The sequence below is a fragment of the Staurois parvus genome, unplaced genomic scaffold, assembly GCF_062004578.1.
Source record: "Staurois parvus isolate SC_StPar_1 unplaced genomic scaffold, SC_StPar_1.0 ptg000239l, whole genome shotgun sequence".
Classification (NCBI taxonomy): Eukaryota; Metazoa; Chordata; class Amphibia; order Anura; family Ranidae; genus Staurois; species Staurois parvus.
Genome location: NW_028318035.1, coordinates 1600519 through 1621803, shown reverse-complemented (window position 1 = coordinate 1621803; position 21285 = coordinate 1600519). Strand labels below are relative to the sequence as shown.

Here is a 21285-nt window from a genome sequence, read left to right as displayed (position 1 = left end):
GAGCCAACCTCTCAATCCAGTGATGTGCATGGGAGCCTCGGCTGTCCCAGGTCTCTTTCTCTCCTCATTGGCTGAGACATAGCAGTGGGAGCCATTTGCTCCCACTGCTGTCAATCACAACCAGTAAGCCAATGAGGAGAAAGTGGGGGGCAGGGCCGAGCAGTGGCTCTATGTGTCTTAAGGGTGCATAGCGATGGGCTCGGGAGCGAGCACGCACCTATGCCCCCATAGCAAGCAGCTTGCTATTGAGGGCAATGGTCAAGGGAGAGAAGCCAGGAGCACCAATGGGGCACCTGAGAAGAAGATGATCAGGGCTGTTCTGTGCAAAACTATTGCACAGAGCAAGTAAGGATGACAGGAGTATTATTTTTAAAAAATCCCAGAAAACAAAAACAAAAAAACCCCCAGACCTTTAGAATCACCTTAAAGTGGATGTGCTGGAAAACAACTGACAGAAAGCATCCTGGGTACTAGAAATCCCTCAATAATTAACAGGTATGTTAAGGGGGTTAGGTTATTAGTTAGGATTCAGGTGAAGTGTTAGTGGCAGGGATAAACTTTGGAGGTCAGGATGTTTTGGACTACCTACCGTACACTTGTGATCGGTACCCAAACCCCCCCTGGAAAAGAACTACCGGTTTCTAGCACCTAAAGTTATAACAAAAAAAAAAAAAAACAACCAGGTTTAAAACAGCCGGATTTGATAAAACCCAAAGAAAAAAAGTACTTTAAAAAATAATGCCAATGGGGTAAAAATACAGTGAACAGTGCTGCAATTTTCTGCTTTTAAGCAAAGAAAATGAACAGAAAAATAGGTCAAAACAGAAATAAAAGACATCAGTGTTTGCTCCTACCTTTAGATTACCAATCAAAAGATGAATAAGGGTCTGACTGAGAGGGGACTGCAGTCTAAATATTGTATGCTAATAAAAAAGCTGAATACCGTACATTATATATACAAGGGTTGATGAGTTGATTTTAGCCTTGAATATTGTATACCATGTGGCTCATATCAGCATGAAATGCTATTTATTTCAGCAGTGCATGATGATAAATTGAATGGTATTATACACCTAGGATTTAGGAAAATGTATGTTTTATACACATACGTAATAAATTCCGAATGGAAAAGTACACAGATATATGAGACTATAATGCAGAGCTGGAGGGCATGCTGTAAAGCATACCACAAGGAAAAAGGAGATATGAAACAATGCACTGAATTTCTCATTTATTACCAAAATACACCAGCCGGGGAACTTGATGTCATGTCTATACTAAGGTTATTTGTCTTAAATTTTCTTTTAGGCTGAGAACATTCGAAACACTGGCCTAAACAAAGACCTTTTTTTATTACTTTGTACAAGGTATAACTAGAAATGTTATGATGGGTTGGGATAAAAGGAACCGAAAACCCCTTTACCAAACCAATGTGGATCATATTAGTATTTCTAAAGGATTGCTTTAAAACAGCTACTTCAGTAACTTTGGTTTCCTTGTTCTGGATTTAGTTATGAAGAGTGCAGAAAATGGTTATATGTACAAATTGGTCATATGTACAAATGTAAGAAATTCCTGGACCTGACTTTACTTTGTATGACCTAGAACAGTCATTCTCAACCAGGGTTTCGTGGAACCCTAGAGTTCCTCCAGAGGTTGCTAAGGGTTCCTTGTTCCATGTGCTGTGGTTGATTGAGCTCCTAGTTCCAATGAAAAATCCACTTGGCATAGTCGGCAGCACTTTTTTCCAACTGGCCCCTGATTAATTGATATTAGCAAGGGATTCTGGAGACCTGAAAATCAATTCAAGGGTTCTTCTTGGCTAAAAAAAGGTTCAGGAAAAATGTTGCATCAGGCCACAGCAAACCACAGCTTCCCACAGATACATATTGGTCCACCTGCTTGTAGAGCACCTCCAGCTGTAGTACAGGCACCGGATGCACTCTGCTGCACCACCAGTATGAATTTGGCATAAATTCTTGACTTTGCAGCAGGAGTTTGAGCAATTGTAGGTAGTATTGCTCTATAAAACTGAGCTAGCTTGTGAACAAATGGACAAATATGTCTATAATAATTTGTCAACAGTGTTTCTCAAAGAGGCTCAGAAGAGGTTTTACAATTTTGGATTGGTTTGGGTAGTTTGGTCACCCACTGGATTTTGAAAACACTCTAGTAGTAGTAGTCCTTTGGTTTTTGGATTTGAAAACTCACTGTGGGTCTTTAATGATCGAAAACCAGAAAAAAGGTTTCTCTCACATGTCCACATCCCTAACCTTAGATTGACTCTAAAATATAACTATTCCATTACCCTAAATCGTAATCCAACTCCTATAATTCACTCTTAAAGCCCAATTCCAGGATCAAAGAATTTTGTGTGGAGCTGGGCTTGAGCCTTTAAGTTGACCCTTACACCTACTATCAAAAGACAAAGAGTTTTTCATTTTGATAGTGTAAGGGAGGGTTAAAACCGTGGTCAGGTTTTTTTGCCGCCTGTCTCATTGGTGAGACTTTCATTTCCTTCCTGTCTTGCAGACTTAGCAGGAAAAGGGTGGATATCCCTCCAATGATAGGACATCCCATCTTAGACAGTGGTGATCAGGACAATTTAAAAAAAAAAAGTGAATTTCCCTAACGGGAACACAGACAGCAGGAAAAACCCAATAGTAGGTCTGATTTGTTACCCTGCTATTTAAACAAAATGTTTTCCCTTTAGTTATACTTTAACTTTAATCTTACTCTTTAAACGTAGCCTTTAACTTAACTTGAACACTTAAACTCAACCCAATGCTTACCCTCTGAAATTCTAATCTTATTCTCTTAGTCCAGATCCTAACACCTAACTCCTGCAGATATACACTTACCTTGCTGGGTGCCAGATGCCTGGGGCTCTTCTGCACCCAAACCGGTACCAAAAGCTCCATATTCTATACTGTGAAGAGCTAATTTGTAATTTTCTTCTGCCCCTGCATGGCTTTAGAACAGTGGATTGTGGCCCACTGCCAGGCTATGGCGCCCCTTTTCTCAGACCTCCAGTCAGCTCCAGGTACCTTAACATCCCACAGAACCTTCCAGCTTCCATAAAGCCCCCAACCCCCATAGAGGCCCACAGTGCCTTTAAACCTCCCACAGTGCTAACAAACCTCCAATAGTGCCCCCCCCTCAGCCTGCTGCAGAGCCCCCAACACTCCCTCATGCCCCAACGTCAAACAGTGTGCCATGGTGCCTCCCCATGGCACCTCTTTCAAAGGCCTCCAGTCTGCTCCTGGTACTTTAACTTCCCACAGCACCTCCCAGCTCCCATAGAACCCCCAACATTCCCCTTCCCAGTCCTCCAGTCAGGTCCGGGTACTTTAACCTCCCACAGTACCCCCATCTCTTAGAGCCCCTTCCCTCCCATAGTAGTCCACAGTGCACCCCCTCAACCTCCCACAGTGCTGACATGCATCCCATAGTGGCCCCTATCCTCCTGCAGAGCTTCTAACTCTCCATAATTCTCCCATCCTCAAACAGTGTCCCACAGTACCCACCCCCTCCACTTCCCACAGTGGGAGTGAATAATTTACCAGACCCTGGTCTGAAAAAGGATGAGAACCACTACTGTAGAAAACTGAGCATTGATTTATGCCAAGTTTTTATTGGTAGTCAAGTAAATGATCCATATATGTGAAGAATTTCTGATGTCAGATTCCTTCTTCCTCAGATACAGTAAATACCTCCCAAGTTTATCAGGTGCTAAAGGGTAACACTTTTCACTCTAAGTCTTTTATATATAAAAAAACACTTAATTGCCCACACCTTTGACATACTTGTATCATTTCAGATAAAGAAAAACATAGGCATGGATGAAAGTATTTGTCTTTACAAATGCTGGCTGTAGCAACCAAATTCCATCATCTGTAAACAGTGAAGACAAAGAACCGAGCAATTGCTACGTTTTCCATTAAAAAAACGTTCCATTTAACATTTTCCATTATGCTTCATACTTGCATCAGTTTTTCTATATGATGTGCCATTTGACTAGTCATTCAAATTGATCAAGAGCCTTTCCACACCTTTCCAGTGTGGTGTATAATGGTAAAGTGCACATTACTGCAATGCACTTTAACACATGTTATGTGCAGACATAGGCAGCAGTGCCTTAGATGATCTCACGCTGCAAGTATCTTCAAGACTCAAGCCACAGGAGTGCCTAGCCACAATCAGGAAATGCTCAGCTATTGTAGGAGTAATTGGAGGCAGAAGTAGATTTTTCATTGTACTGCACAATTAATAATTTTAGATGTTCTATATAATATAATACAGAAAATCTTTACTTTTTGAGTTCAGATTCATTTTAAATGATAGATACTAAGACACTTAAAGCTGAACTCTAAATACAAGAGGTATGTGTATTTTTACTTGAATCTTGGTGTACTTTGTGCATTTCTTCCAGATCTGTGCAGTAATCTAGCTTAAAACTTTGCTTCTGTGCAGAGGCTTCCTGTAACAAAGACCTGTCATTGCTGCTCTGTCTCCTAGTACAGTGTGACTGGTCTTGATTCCGCCCCTCCTGTAGTCTTCTACAACAAGCCTATAACATATGGGCCTACTTAGCCCCTCCCACATCTCTGTTATCTGCACTGATATATACAGCACAATGATAATGTCATGGCTACTTTTACATGGTGATATTTGGGTTTGCAGAAGTGTTTGGTGCACACAAAGTGGATTTATATGCTCTCTGGCCACCCTGGCCCACCATCAGTAAATTGATTTTTATGACTGTCTGTAGATATCAGGGGCTGATAATTTGTCATACTGTGTTGACTTATGTAAATGTGAACCATTCAAATTACTTGTTATATTTATTAGAAGCAAACTGCTGTGCTACTGTGACACCCTAATGATAGCTATGGGGGGGATAAGGAATGGGAATAGGTATGCGGAAGAAAAATATCAAGTACAATTGGCTAGATGGTGGCTGCTCCCCTAGACCAGGTCCTGAAACCTAAAACACACAAGAAAAGCAAACAAAAGAGGGCGCCTCCAAGTGCAAATGTACATACACATAACATAATAAATATAATGCACTCACTGGGTTGAGGTAAGTAGTGTACATGTCATCCTCAGGCCTCCAGGGAACTGCAGACATTGGCAGACAAGCAGTTGGTGAAGGCAGGGTTGTACAAGGAAATAGCTGGGTGTCAGTCTGTCAGCGGCTCCAGCTCGCAGTACTGACAGACTGACACCCTACTGCTTCTTTGTACAACCCTGCCTTTACCAGCCGCTTGCTTGCCGATCTCTGCAGCTCCCTGGAGGCACAAGAATGACATGTACACTACTTACCCCAACCCAGTGAGCGCATTATATTTATATGCCACTATATGTGTATGTACAGTTTGCACTTAGATGGCGGCGCCCTCTTTTATTTGCTTTACTCGTTATGTTTATACTGTTTAAATATTGATTGTTTAGTTTTTAATGTAATTTTTTTAGGTTGTATGCGAACATATTTAAATTCAAGTTTTTTTATCCACAGTTCAGCTTTAAAAGCAATCTAAACACTATTGGTAAGTGTGGACTTTATTTTTGCACCCATCCCAGGGAGTATCCTAAAATGCTATGAAAACAGCAACTTCAAAAAACACATATTCTTAAAAACTGCTGAATATTTAATACAATCCGTCCCCTCTGCACAGAACACAATGTTTCTTGGACTTTACTGCTGCATTCTGTCACCATAAAGCAGTTACATAAACAGTTTGGACGTTAAATAGCTTCATTTAGACCATCTTATATGGGGAAAGGGAATGTGTAAAAGTCCTTTATTCTACTGCGTATACATTATCTGCCAAGAGCGATGTATAAAATGTGACCAGGTCTCTACATTAATGCCGGGGTACTTATGAAAAATGAATACCATGGGGCAGTGGGGGATCCCTGTAGGATGAATTTTTTATAAGGCTCTTAGATTAGAGCCTGCATTCTGATCACCTTAATGTGAGAAATGTAATAAAATATTGACATTGTGTAGTTATGATTGTATTGCTGGTCTAGAATGTACACTTGAAGTGAGAGAAAAATTCTAGTTTTTTGTATTAAAGCTGAACTTCAGCCAGATATAAAAATGACACTTTTGAATACAGTTATCTATTTAATAAAAATCCATAAATGCAAACAAAATGCAACTCTTTTAAATAGTATAATTTAATTTGTAAGGTCTGTTTTTTTTTCTTAAAATAATAAACACTTTATACTTACCTGCTCTGTGCAATGGTTTCGCACAGAGCATCCCCAAACCTCCCCTTCTGGGGTCCCCCGCCGGTGATCTTGGCTCCTCCTCTTCTGTGACTGCCCCAAAGTAAGCCACTTTCCATGTGGTCTAGTGTATGGGCTTAATCTCAAGCCGGGTTATGTGCGTCCATAGACACTCACAGCTTGACTTGGTCCCACCAGGGGCGGACTGACAACACATGGGGCCCCCGTGGCAATAGGGAATCATGGGGCCCCTATGTCCTTGCCCAAACTCAAAAAAGCCAATGAAATATGTACCGGGGCATCTCATGGGGCCCCCTACTGACCCCGGGCCCTCGGGCAGCGCCCAAGTTTCCAAATGGTCAGTCCGCCCCTGGGTCCCACCCCCCACTCCCTCCTGACATGATTGGACTGACAAGAGCAGGAGCCAATGGATCCCACTGCTCTCAGTGAAGCTTGTGAGAGCAGGAAAGGGGAAGAAAAGAACTAAAGGCAGACGCAGCGCTGGATTAATACAGAACTTGATGTAGTAGAGAAAAGTGATGTTTAAACCTGGCTCTGGTACCTGGCAGGGCTGTGTAAATATCAGGACTGCATGGACAGGAATAAATATCCGTTGGCAGGTAAAACATTTCCCATATATGTATTGGAATGATGTATTTAGCTGTTTGCCTGGAGTTCAGCTTTAAAGGAGGATAACAAAAACTCACACTTATTGGGTAGTTGTTTAGATAAAGGGTTGGTTGCATATTGTACGCCCCCGAATGAATATGTTCACATTTAAGACACTTATTCTTTTCTACTTTCTCTCCTATCACTTTATGGCCTCGTGCACCCTAGACGTTTAGCCCCCGTGCATGAGATCTTGGCTTTTTTGTGCAGGCAGAAGGCACAGGCGCACCATCCAGCCCCTCTGCCGGCAATCTAAAAACTCTAAAAGAGGTTGAAAGCTGCTGCGGCTAGATGGGGCTGGAAGGTGCATCAAGTGGTACTAACGTTTAGGGCAGTGTGTGCCCAGGGACAAATGGCTGGAATGCAAGAAGTCTGAATTCATCTTTGGGTGCATACTGCCAAGGCTGATTTAATAGCATCATGGGCCCCTGGGCAAAGTAATGCACTGGGGCCCCTACCAGCCTGCCCCAATTTACGCACCTAATTTCAAGAATTAAAGTATAAACCAGAGTTTCTCAATCAGGGTTCCTCCAGAGGTTGCTAGGGGTTCCTTGAGCAACAAGCAATATCCTCCTCTCAGATAGGTTTCCGCTGACAGCATTGATATTTTTAGCTATCTATAAGGGGGTAATTCTTCTCAATGACCACAAGTAAGGAGCATTCTTCCCACTGACCATCACACGAATGTAACATGAGCTGTAGATACAGTAATTTTTAGCAGGGGTTCCCCGTGACCAAAAAGTCATTTTAAGGGTTCCTCTGTGTTGAACAGGTTGAGAAAGGCTGGTATAAATAGTTGACAGAATTAAACATATACTTATTAGTACTTTTAATAAATTCAGTTTTAAACAATAAGCAAACATGCCATAAATCAACACAAAGGGGCACAGTACATGGAGGAGGCAGGAGGGCATGGTGGGGGGGGGATTTGGATCAGGAGGCCACAATACTGGGATCAGGAGGGCACAGTGCAGATTCTGGGATGCTGCCCGGGACATGGCCATCCCAAGACAGCTTAGATAAAAATAAAAAAGCATGACTGCCCCAGCAAACCAGGGACAGTTGGCAAGCATGATGTAATGCAAAATTATCAAATTATCATGGGCCCCCCAATGCACCTGGGGCCCTTAGGCAGTGCCCAGGGGTGTCCATTCATTAAGACACAGCAGTTATCAGCCTCTCATAGAGTTTTAGAGTTGGACGGTGCGCCTGTGCCTTCCGCTGTAATCTAATGCACAAGGGCTAAACACCCAGTGTGCATAAGGCACATATATATATATATATATATATATATATATATATATATATATATATAGCAATAACATCATTGCCCCTAGATCTTCACTATACGGCCAACCCAGTGCTGAAAGGCCCCTGACCAAAGTTTTCAGGAATCATCTTAGCTGGTACATCAGCATTGGAATGGAAAGACCATCTCTAACTGCAGACCAATAAGACACAATTTATTAAGACCAGACAAATGGCCACTCACATATTACAGTTAAAAACAGGCTCATCAATAGTAAACCGGGACGTGGCTGGTGTCATCTCATGATGAAAACGCCATGGGATCCACTGTGTCTCACTGTCATAGAAAAATAAGTGGATCTTATGGCATTTTCCTCATAAGATGACAACAGCCACATCCTGGTTTACTACTGATGAGCCTGTTTTTAACTGCAACATGTGAGCTGCCATTTTTCTGGTCTTATTCAATTGTGTCTTATTGGTCTGCACTTATAGGCGCTCTTCCCTTTTCTGTTTTCTTTGCATGTTAGAGCCAGCTTCTGCTTCATGGTACAGCTTGCCCTAGTGGAAGGACTTTATGGGACATTTGCATTCATATACATTATCCAATCTATATTGAGTTGCGAGGTGGACTTACTTATATGCGCCTACATCTCTTTGAATACACCAGCACTGCCTACTGGGGATGGAGCCCTTAAATAGCCACCAGCAAGGAGTGAGGAAGCAGCAAACTGGCACCTCCAGATGGCATCTGTACTCCTCTGCTTTTTGAATTGCCTTTGATATTAGCCATGAATTGTTTCAGTTAAAACTTTTTTCTTTACCATTTGTACTTTTTAGTTTTATCCCTTATGAGCTTAGGCAATCACTTATTTATTACGTCCCAGGTTCTAGATAAAAATCCAATTTAAAGCAATTTGCAACTTACTGCATAATAAACCGTGAGCACTTTTACTTGCTTATTATATGTGACACAAGAAAATTTGCTGCACTTTCTATTCATTTTTGCACTGTTATCATTGGGAGGCAATATATATTTTGCTGTACATCAGCCCATTAGATCTAACAAGCATTTAAATTGCTTTTTGCAGAGTCACAAAGATTTATTAATCCCTGGATAAGATGCGGTGATTTGTTTGCATAGAATGGCACCGTCACTATGGTGATAATCTCTATTGATGGGAAACCTCCGTGCCCATTGGGAGGACATCTGCTGTTTCCCTGCCAAGGTCAAGCTAGATGATACGGCCAATTAAGTTACCGGTATAAAATATGGCAAAAAGTTTCAATTTATTTCCCAAATCAGCTAAACACCAAAAGGATGTGGATTGTAAAATTTACAGACTAGTCTGATATTAAATGATCCTTTACTAAATGGTGACTGTAATATATTTAAAGAAGAGATTTCACTCTTTCAACCAACTTTGATTTTTTTAATTCTTATGCTGCTATCATTAGAAAGTAGATAGGAAAATATATCATATTTACTTGTCTTAAAGGTTTTTTTTACATTTATTCAGTTACCGGTACTTCCTAGTTTCCAGGCCAAGGCAAATGATGTCATACATCCCAGGAGTCTTCAGGAGGGGAGGAGGGGTTTTCTCAACTAAACACAACCTCCTCCCTTCATGCCTGATCTAAGGGCAGATGTATTCCAGGAAGTAAATGCTACATTAATCATCTACCCTTACTTAAGATGGCCACGTCCAGAAATGCTAGTGTGTGATTTCTCAGCAAAATAAAGCATGGAGAAGTTACAGGATTATCGGTGATCTGAGTGCAAGGTATGACAAAGATGCAGCCTGCAGTATCTGTATCAAAGAGGAGAACACAAAACACGTTGCTCACTTGGATCACATTATACAGTTAATTACTTTCTTTATAGTGGCAGCACAAGTCACATGGAAAAACGCATCAATTTGTGTTAGAGAGTTAACTTTACTAACATATAGGATACTAAACAAAGAATGTAAATGTCAGAACAAACAGAAAACTGAACAAAGATAGCATAAACCAAGTGTGACTAACCTGCATCAAAAAGGAGAACACAAAACAGGTGTTGCTCACTTTTATTATGAGTTTAATGTGAGCTTGTTGGTATCAGTCTCCTGAAGTCACACTACAAATAATTAGAGCACCCTCTAGCTGAAACCTAGTCATAGCATTACTGGGAGGTTTATTCACTTACTTGCTACAGAGACAAGGATGGATGGGCGAATTTGCTTTAGATATGAAAAATTAATTAAATAGCATTTTTGGTTTGCTTGTGCTCAGATGCTGATATATATATATATATATATATATATATATATATAATATAGAGTGAGAGAGAGAGAGCGCAAAGCATCAGTAATCAGTCATTAGAGGGCTAAGTAGCCTCTTTGAGATAACAAAGTACAGGACAGCTCTAAATTTCTTATAGGATCAACAGGTGTTTATTCCATTTATCAAACAAATGAAGGAATCAGTTGTCACCTGGACAGGAAGGCAAAATTGGCAATAAAAACAATGTTAACCCTTTCCCCATCTTGCCAAACCTTGCTTGCTCTGCTGCCTGGTAGGTCTGCACAACCATAGATTACTGCATATTGCAAATTGCTATGGGTTTTTTTGCCCTCTTGACTAATATAATTTATGAACATGCAACCAGTCAGATTTCATATTTCTGCCCTCAGCCTGTTGGCAGGTGCAGTGCCCCTATAAGTTTGCTCTGTCATAGATGAGGTTAATGCCCATATAAATTCAAACTGTGGGTGGGGCCCAATCAGTCGGGTTACTGGACATCCCAGAGTCTCCAAGATGTACAGTAGTTCTACACTGAGCTGATCCAAGGGCATTACGCAAGGCTGAATCCCTTGGAGAAGAGGCACAGATCGTGTGGGGACTAGCTGAAGTTACCTGGACTACCCCTGACCTTCTACTGCATTTCCTGTATTGTGGCACGTATGGCCTTGGGGGCCTGTGATAGTGTCCTCTAATGTCAGTGGTAGCTGAAGCCAGGGATGTCATCAGGGAGCATGCCTATCTGGGAAACGCTCTAGTCGGGACATTTGGAAGAGACTGGTATGCTAATAGAAGGACCTTCTCATCCTAACCGTCATTTGTGGACCCTGAGTCTCAGTGGTGGATAGTCTGCTGCTTGGAGACTTAGTGTACTGTACATGGGGAAGTGATTCCAACTCGGTGGTGCTCCCAGGGAGAGAAGTAAAATGGAAGACCTTGTCACCCCAACCCTCGTTTGTGGATCCTGTGTCTCAGTGGTGGATAGTCTACTGCTTGGAGACTTAGTGTACTGTACATGGGGAAGTGGTTCCAACTTTGTGGTGCTCCCAAGGAGACAAGTAAAATGGAAGACCTGGTCAACCCAACCCTCATTTGAGGATCCTATGTCTCAGTGGTTGATAGCCTAAGGCTTTAAAGACTTACTATACTGTACATGGGTCAGTAGGGGGCCCCATGAGATGCCCCTGGTACCTTTTTCATAGGTTTTTTTGAGTTTGGGCAAGGACACAGGGGCCCCATGATCCCCTATTGCCCAAGGGCCCCATGAGTTGTCAGTCTGCCCCTGACGGTATGTACAACATTATCCTGCCATAGACTGTATACCTTTATCCTGCAGCTAATAAAAAATGATGCATTTGCAGCAACGTAAACTTTCTATAACTAAAGGTTCCTGTATGACAAGCTAAACAAGTTAAAAACCCAGTTTCTGTGTGATGCACAAGCCTCATAAAGTTAACAAAGCCCTTCCTTTACTTTCACTTACTGAGACAACTTACTGAGACAAATCCTTCATTTGTGTCTTACAAGCTCCCCCTCCCAGACACTGCAGCTCACAGTGGGGATAGAAGGGGGGGTTGGAAGCAGAGGCAGTGCTCTCCGTCAAGAAAGCAGTAGGCAGGACTAGATGTGGTGCTGATTGACAAGATACAGGTTTGTGAACCAGCAATACTGATAGCCATGCCCATTTTTTTAAACCCACTGTAGAGAAACCAGACAGAGCTTACATGAGTGACGACTGTGCTCTTAATTTAGAAGCAATGCAGCATTGTTGCCATCCCATCACAGGAAGCTGCATTAGGTGGACTTCTTTGACAGGTATTTGTGGAACTTTGCAGGGGGACTAAGCCAGCATATCATAAGGTACTGCAACATAGATTTTTTTTTTATTAGAGCCCATAGTTCTACTTGACAGATGATATTTAGCTTCTGGGTTTTGGTTTATGAAATCCCTCATAGCACTTTACAGAATGAACAGCAATGCCTTTAAAAAGCTGACAGCCTAAAGACACTTACACACCTATAAACGTGGAGATGATTTGCAGAAAGAGGTTGATCTACACCATCTCTGCTGATAACTAGGCCACAGCCATTTTTTCTAAGGACAACAGATATCTGCGTGGATGTTGAACAGCAGGGGAGGAAAATGTGAACATACGTGGACCACATTGGCAGATCTTTTCTACTTTTAATGAGAGTTCCTGTTGTCCCCTGAACAGTGTGGGTGGTCAGCACCCATCCATCCTGCCAGTGTCTTTAAAGGACTTGAATATGCTAACAGAATGACATTTAGTTCTCTAAAGCACTGTATATTATAAAGACTGCCATTTGTCTTTTTATTTATTTAAAATGCTTGTTTTCAACTCTTTTTCATACCTGTTGTATCTCAGTGGTACTGAATCCTGCCATTTGTTTGCAGGAACTTCCTGTCTACGTGAACTCTAGCCTCAGAGAGGAGTTCCTGATGGTGACCCGTGTGAACCATGCATGCATAATGTAGCCTCTAACCCATGTGATGGTGATAACATAGGAACACAACTGGGAAATAATAACAGAGGGTTGTCACCCTATAACAGGAAGAACCTTCATGTCAGGGTCACCAGGCATTATTTTAATGAATGTTGTAGATTTAAAAGTATTGAAAAAAAATTTGAACTGTCAAAGCTCTTATAGAATATTTTTGAATGGCTTTACATACACTTTTAAGATTTGTATGGTATTGCTGCTAGTTGAGTCTTTTGCATATGGAGAAAGGGACAGCTCAGTCCATACATTGAGTCAAGCTTCACATCTGTGAGGGTGGTGCAGTTGTTTACAGGGGCAAAGCAGCCAATTCATTTGAATGGACTGCTGTACCTGTATTTTCTATAGGAAAATGTGCTGATGCTTTTTGTTTACAACATGGCCATGTAGGCAGATGTCTACAGAGGGGTTCATGTTTTCTGCTGTGCTGTCCCATGTTCTGCAGCTGCCTGGGCTCACTGTGCTTTTTCTCAGCTGAATTGTTACAACTTACAATGTATCTTTCTACAAAATTTGTTCAGGTTGACCTGTGTGCTGGAGGTAACTCAGCAGAGTGGGTTAACGTTTTTACCGAAATTTCTAGCAAGCTTACCACCCCCTAAGGGCTCACTAACATGCTATAGAGCAGCCTTTCTCAACCATGGTGCCCTGGCACCCTGGAGTGCCTTGAGATTTCTTCAGAGGTGCCTTGGCAAAATATCTTAAAATTGCCCAAAATTTATATACAAGCCAGCTGGTGGAACAAATATGCCTTTTAGTTACACAAAGCCACAGGTTTTCATTGTGTGCCATTACGACCTTCTAGGCAACCAATGACAACCAATGAAACCATCAGTTGATAAGGATGTCAGCTGCCTCCACAGCATCCTAGTTTGACCCTCTCCTGCCCCTCTCCATCAGTGCTGGGGTCACACATAAGCTGAGTGTTGAAGAAAAATTGAGGGAGAAAAGAAACATAGGAATACTAGTCAGTACTAGTGAGTGAAATTTGCGTTTGGAAGAAGAAATCACCTCTAATGTTGGGTGTCCTACATGTGTGGATGTTGCTGCATTATATAAAACTATTAGAATAGTTTTTTCCATTTTAGAATGGGGTTCCTCAAGACTGTCCATCATTTGAAAGGGTGCCTCGAGACTGTCCATCATTTGAAAGGTGCCTCGGGACTGTCCATAATTATGAAGGGTGACTCGGGACTGTCCATAGTTTGAAAGGGTGCCTTGACTGAAAAAAGGTTGCAAAACACTGCTCTAGAGAGCTTCCTGCTGAAATACTAACACAATTTAGGCTGTTATGCTGCTGGACTCTGCCCCCAGCTGGGGGGAGCCCAGTTGGGGTTCCCTGAGGGCTGGAAACATGAGGACATTATGGACTCTTAGCTGGCAGTATAGACTTATTGCTTTCACGGATTATCACCAATCAAGCACTAAGGATTGCTTGATGGACTATTCCCTTTAATGGACTACTTTAAGGACTCATGATTACCCAATGGGCACTAGAGCACCTCTGTGCACAACTTTGAAACTTTTTTTACAAGAACGTTTCCTGTATGTTTGTCTAGCATAGGCTATATTGCCATTGCTACAGACAGCCATACATGTTTAATTGCTTAGGGCACCAAACCAGCCAGGGAATAGGTGACTTGGCATAGGATGATGGTTACTCTGGTAGTAAAGGGGTGTTATGCATGGCCCCTTCACTAGCAGCTGGTTCCCCACATACAGGGACTGGATATCTACCACAGCACAACTAAGGACCTAGCCTGGAGGTCATGGGAGAGTTATGTAGAGGGGGGCCCTGGGAAAGAACAAGCATGTAGTTGTGAGTGAACTGCATCCACTGTTGCTTCTGTATCCAGTAGCAACAGTTGGACCTGTCACTGGGATCGAATTGACAGGAATGCTGGGTTGGTGGATGCCAGTATAATCTTTGCGGTACCAGTTCCTAAATGCTGCAGACCTGGGACGCAATGTTTTCTAAATGTAGCTGTGTCTAGAGTTAGTTGCTGCTCGCTTCTACATCTAGAGGTATGCCTTAATGCTGATTCCGCATTAGGCAATTAGCGAGTGTAGATCGTAGTGTCTCTTCTAGGGCGCTTTAAGTCCTGTCCACAGCTGCATGAAACCGCATAGTCCTTCTGCACCTTTCGGTTTCATGCACTAGAAAGCTGTTGCGTTTTCCAGTGTGTGGGGGTGCCATTAAGAATTAATGGCACCCCGCCCATCTGTAGATGTACACACGTCTGCAATTTACACATGGTCCTGCACCCACAACAATGTGAGCCTAGGCTTATGAACAGCTTGAGTCATGCTAATAAATAACGATGACAAACATTGGAACACTGTGTAAATAACTCAGAAATAAACTTACATCGAACTTCTGAAGTCTCCTAAGGTCTTGTCTTGTTTGGTTACACAACAAGGTCCTGTGTCGATGTGCAGATCAAAAATAACTAAAGATCAAAAATAAAAAACCCGAACCTTTAAATAAGACCGTTTGATACCGATATCACAAGAAAAAGCTGTATCTTTGCTGGAAGGGTGTTTGCCATCCCAGCTGGAGAAGAAAATGAGTTCCCAGTCTGCCACTGAGCGACGGTTTAAACAGTTCAGACAAATATTTATCACATGGGAATCTGCGCATTCCCAAAGCGAAATATAGTGACCGCCCTCTCGCTGTATGAGGCCTATAACGAGGATCTTTGTTAATATGAAATCTGTTTATACTCAGTGGTGACATTGATGGAGTATTTATTTGAATGTTGTTCTGTGCTACGCTGCACGTCTTTCCTGATCTATGTATCACCCTGACATGTTGACTTGCCGGGACGTAGCCAGTCCTATTAATAATCCTTTGCATGATTTCTTAAAAGACTGCTGTAATAAGTGAGCTATAAAAGCTTCAGTTGTGTCTGAGTCTGAAAATGCTAATTCTCAGTGTCAGGCGAATAGCATTTTCAGAAGGAGGTCAGCAATGGCAACCTAGATTTGTATCTCAGTACAGGTTTTCTTTAAAGAGGAATTCCAGCTCTTATTATTTTGGCTAGGATACCTAAATGTGGGGGCTGCATTCATTTTCATTTTTTATGTTTCCTTTATTTTCACCTGGTGGTGCTGCAAGAAACACCCTTCCTGTATTAGGGGGACAACATTCAGTCATTATACTGTATTAATGGAGGAGCAAAGTTGTCACCCTAGGTTGCTTGGTCCTGATTTGGAACACAGAATACCTCCCCACCCCTTGTCTCCATAACATAAAGAGAAGGTGTTCTGTGTTCCACATAAAATAACTGAACAGGGCTTATAGCACCGAGATTTCAGTGCAAAGGATGTGAGGGCACAGCAATTTAGGAACTCACTTGATTTCTCACAGAATCATTAAGTCTTTTTCTGTACTTGCAATGCTTTTAAAGAGACACAACCCCCCAGTTTCCATTGCTCTGATCCCCATAAAATACCCAAATAAAACCCATAAAATGTCAAATGAGCATCAGGACTTTAAGGGTTAGTTCAAACGGGCAGCCATGGGCAGTAAAAGTAAGTGATTGAACTGTGGTCTTTACTCCCCCAACTGACCACCTAAACAAGAAGATTCAGATGCTTCTGTCCTGTGTGAATGCAATCTATTCAAGTTAATGAGACCATGACACAACCGCTCAAGCCAACAATAGCCAGTCGACTACCATTTACAGAAGATACACAATGGTGGATTCTGTGTTTTTCAGATGACAGGTTTACTTTAAAGTCGATTTCCAGGTATGGGTTGTATTACATACAGCCATTTCCAAAAATATTGGCACCCCCGCATTTCTGTCAGATAATGCACCACTTCACCCAGAAAATGGATGAAATTACTAATGTTTAGGCATTCTCATGTTTATTTCTTTTGTTTGTATTGCTATGACACAAAATAGTGCAGAAACAAAAAACAAAATCTGACACATTCCACACAAAACCCCAAAAATGGATTGGACAAAATTATTGGCACCTTCAATAATATTTTATTATTTGGTAGCACACCCTTTGGAAAAAATAACTGAAATCAATGGCTTCCTGTAACCATCAATGAGTTTCTTCCACCTCTCTACTGGAATTTTGGACCCCTTCTCTTTTGCCAACTGCTGCAGGTCTTTCAGATTGGAAGAGTTCCTTTTCCCAACTGCTGTTCTGAGATCTCTCCAGAGGAGCTCTATGAGATCTGGACTTGTTGCTGGCCAGTTCAGTACTCTCCAGCGCTTTGTCTGAAACCAATTCTGAAGTGTCAATCTCATGGATGCCTAGCAGCTCCAACTGGTACCTTCTGCCAACCTGAAATGAAAAGAAAGTCATCAGGAAGAAGCAGTGAGAGCTGCTGTGGATTCAGGAGATCAACTTTTCTGTAAATGACAGTTTTACAGAGGACTTCAGGGGATGGCTTTGCAATAAAAAGGCAAGTCATGAAAATGCTAACCAGTTATTGTTCCAGTTCTCTATTTGGTCAGTGTCTGGCATTTAATTATTTTTGTTCTTTAGTTCAACAAAATCTGCCTGGAACATGTTGGACCAGATGTTCAAGTAGTGTAGACAAGATTTTAGAGGATTGCTAAACCATGGAACAAAAAAACTTAATATATTCCAGCCCTCAGATGTGGTGACTGCATTAGTTTTTCATTTTTCAGGTGTGCCAAACTCATTTACATAATCTCCGCATCACCATTATGGTAGCCCTCCAGGGGCTGGCTGTATCTGTATGTCCAGAGCACCCACATCCCCTTACATCAGATGTCAAGAGCCCCCAACCATCAGAAGTCAAGAGTTTCCCACCCTCGCTTACATCACAGTGCACCCCATTACCTTGTGCTGCTGCCGGGAAGAGGCTGGGAAGCAGAAAGTGTAGGGGGGGGGGGGCAGCAGAGACAAACCTCAGGATCCTGCAAGAACGAGGCTTGGCTAGGAAATGATCGTGAATGTGTGAGATTACGGCAAGCGCTACATGAAAGGGTAGAAATACTCTGTACTGCGGACTTGGAAAACAATACCTAAGATGGTGCCGGCTTATCCCTGGAGGCACAATTTCTACAAGATGTAAAAAAAAAGTAGGAAATACACGATTGGGGCTGAATTACAATGGATAATGTTTGATAATCACTTAATATAATGGACCAGATGAAAAGCAGCATCGGAGAGGAAGAGTTTACTACCACTTTAAAAAAGGTAATTAGACTCCACTAGCCAAAGGACACATGCACAATCCCAGCAAGTGGGAAACAATAGAGAAAAGGGGAGCATCCTATGTACACTTACCTCTATGCTAATTCGGCAGAGCAGTCTTGGTCCATGTGTCTCTGAGGCCCATCAATCGGTACAATCATCAATCTTACCAAACTTAAAGGATAAGTTCACCTTTCGTAACATGTTACACCCATATTCAGGGTGTAACATGTAACATGTTACGAAAGGACCAGCCGCACACCCCCCGATCCCCCCTTGTGACAGCTAGTGGGGGATCCTTTCCCCTCAATGTTGAGCACTGTGGTAGTTCATTTACTCTTCCTGTCAGAGTGTATCTGCTTGCCTGTACAAGGGACGAGCACACGGAAATACTGCATTGCTCCCGCAATCTGCTGATCACTGGTGCAACTCTTTCCAGGCTCTTAAAACAAAAAATACTTAAAGGATAAGTTCACCTTTCATAATATTTTTTTACCTGCAAAAATATGTGCATTTATTATTTTTACTTATCCTTTAAGAGCTTTGAAACTCATCATCTCTGCAAAGGGGAACGTTACCTATATGTCTCAGAAACAGGGAGTATAAGACAAGAAAGTAGCTCATTGGGGGTTTGGGCCAGTGGAGGTGAACTCAATGTTGTACCTATATCACCCTGCTCCATGGGGTTTGATTTTAAAATAAACACACAATATTGATATCAGATAATAAGAATAAAAGGTACTTTCAGAACACATGTCATCATCTTTCTCTGGTGATTATGCATATATTCAATCTCATCTTGTGCAAAATAATAAAAAAAAAACTTGTAGAATCTAATCTTCTGCTCAGTAAATCAATTGCTGAAGGGGATTTGTACTGGTGACACCAGTATATAGCCATTACTGGATTTACAACCCTTTCTTCCAGTATACTAACTTACTGTTCAAGGCTACGGTAAGCTCTGGTAATTGAATATAAGCTTGTAAAGTTCACCTCTATATTTTCAAGCTTGACCTTTGCTTGCTCCATCATTGTACATAATATAGTTTGGAAAACATCCACAAATTCATGTTTTTCATTATAAATGGCCCATGAAATATACAGTTTAAGATTAATGTTCAGCTTGTGTTGTTTAATAAAAAAAAAAAAAAAACTAAAAAAGAAAGAAATTACATTTCTAACCTGTAAGCAAGCCACCTACTGCGTTTTTTGAGAACCATGAATTTTGGGTATAAAAACAGCAAAGGTAAAATGTTCTTGATATAAAACACTTGTAGGCAGGAGCATTCTATACTCCCCATTGTGGTGCTCTATGGAAGTGGCAATGCTGAAGGGGAAAGAAGTTGTGAGGAACTTGGTTTCTCTATGACTTCCTGTGGTCACAAGGGGACAGCTGTCCAATTGGATGCTGGCACCCAATATGACTCCAGTGGCCATCTTGGGTTAGGCAGAGTCTATTTAAAACGCCAGCTCCCGGGTTTGGCGCACTTCATGCGAGTGGATAGTGTAGGGACAGGTTCCCCGTCTGGCAAGGACAGTGCGTAGAGGTAGGAAAAGGTTCCCCGGGGAGTAGGGACTGTGAGGGGACTAAGTATACTTCTCTTCAGGAAGCCTACCCTTTGGGTGTGGACCGGCCAGGCTGCATTCCACTCCTCATTGCAGACATTATTGGCATTCTGCTGTTACAGTTGGTAAGTGGCTCTGGCCAGGGTGTGCCTACCCGCCGGGCCTGAATAAGTTGTGTTGAGCATTTCTGCAATATAACTTTATTGCCAAACTCAGACTCTGTGGGTTCACTGCTTGCCACACCACACTGCACCTTGCTCACACACTGAGAGAACCAAGCTATATGTGCTTCTATAAGATCTAAACCCTCCCACTACCATATTACTAACCGTACCGGAAAGCTTTTTAATATCTTTGGGTTCCTTTCAGCTGCCAACATGTGATTCTGGCCTTGGTGCTAGGATATAGGGTGCTTTCTCAGTAAGAACTAGGTAAAGCATTTAAACTAAGAACAATACATCAAAGATGCAAAGTGTTATCGTAACACAATGGGACCCCTTGACTGCATATTGTATTTTACTGAAAAGGGGAACTTAGCTTTTAAGGTGGAGTCTCAAATAAAAACTCCTTTAAAGGAGTTTACTCAAAAGCCATATTTTGTTTAAAGGTTCAGCCTGATAGACTGAGTCAATTCCTTGCTTTGGGCACACCAATGATCAGACCTCCTTCAAAATTCCTGTATCTGGTCCTGTCCATCTAAATATTTTGGGTGTTCCAGCTCCTCCCGTTTTATTTTCCATAATATAAAATTAAGAAAAAATCCATCAAATGACTTGAAACCCTTTATAATGGCCACAGAAGAAGAGTGGACAAGGGAACTCAAGTGTAGATCTCACCAATAGAGTCCCAAGAGATATAAAAAACTGGCAGATGGTTCAGCTCTCCATCATCCCCCAAAACCTAAAATATTAGTTCTGGATGGGCTGACCTTTTAAGTTAACACAGTTACATCTCACTTATGCATGAATGTTAATTTAATCATACCAGTTACACCACCAAAGATCCTGTTCATCTAACACCTGACAACAGTCAATCTACGAAACATTAACTCACGTCCAGTGATACACAAATAAGATCAGCCAAGAGGTTAATGAATCAGAAACATTGTGACAGTTGTGGGCCTTTGTGATCCTCTTAAAATGGCTTATCTGATTTGCATAGGCTTAAAAATCATACATATTCATGTTTTGATTGCTTAAACACGAAGGCTCCAAAAAGAAATCTTGTCTGCAGGGATTATGTCACTGTTTTTATAATGTCATTTTGTGTTGTTTTTCCTTTCTTATAATCATCCCCACAGCATTTGGCCTTATCAAACACAATGTGGCATCGAAGGGACGATGATGGATGACTCCAAGAATTTGACATTTATGCGCCCAAAGAGTCAAGAGCTGTTCTGCCGTGAATCAGACCCTTCCACTTCTTGTAAAATTAATTCCTAACCCTTGATGACTCTGCTTGGTTTTATGTGTACTGTGTAAACCACAAATTTCTTTCACATCTTAAGAACTGTGAAATGTAGGTTCATCCCTGCACATCAAGACAAAATAAAAAATAAAATCAGATTCACCACAT

General features: G+C 41.7%; 1 long non-coding RNA gene across 1 annotated transcript in view; it reads right to left on the bottom strand.

Annotated features, from left to right (window-relative positions):
- LOC149459977 (uncharacterized) overlaps window positions 1-15540 on the bottom strand; it is a 56570-nt gene extending 41030 nt beyond the window's left edge. Inside the window, exon 1 of the long non-coding RNA XR_016313173.1 lies at window positions 15326-15540. This is a non-coding gene — a long non-coding RNA (uncharacterized LOC149459977). The remainder of the gene's footprint in view (window positions 1-15325) is intronic.
- Window positions 15541-21285: the final 5745 nt, after the last annotated feature.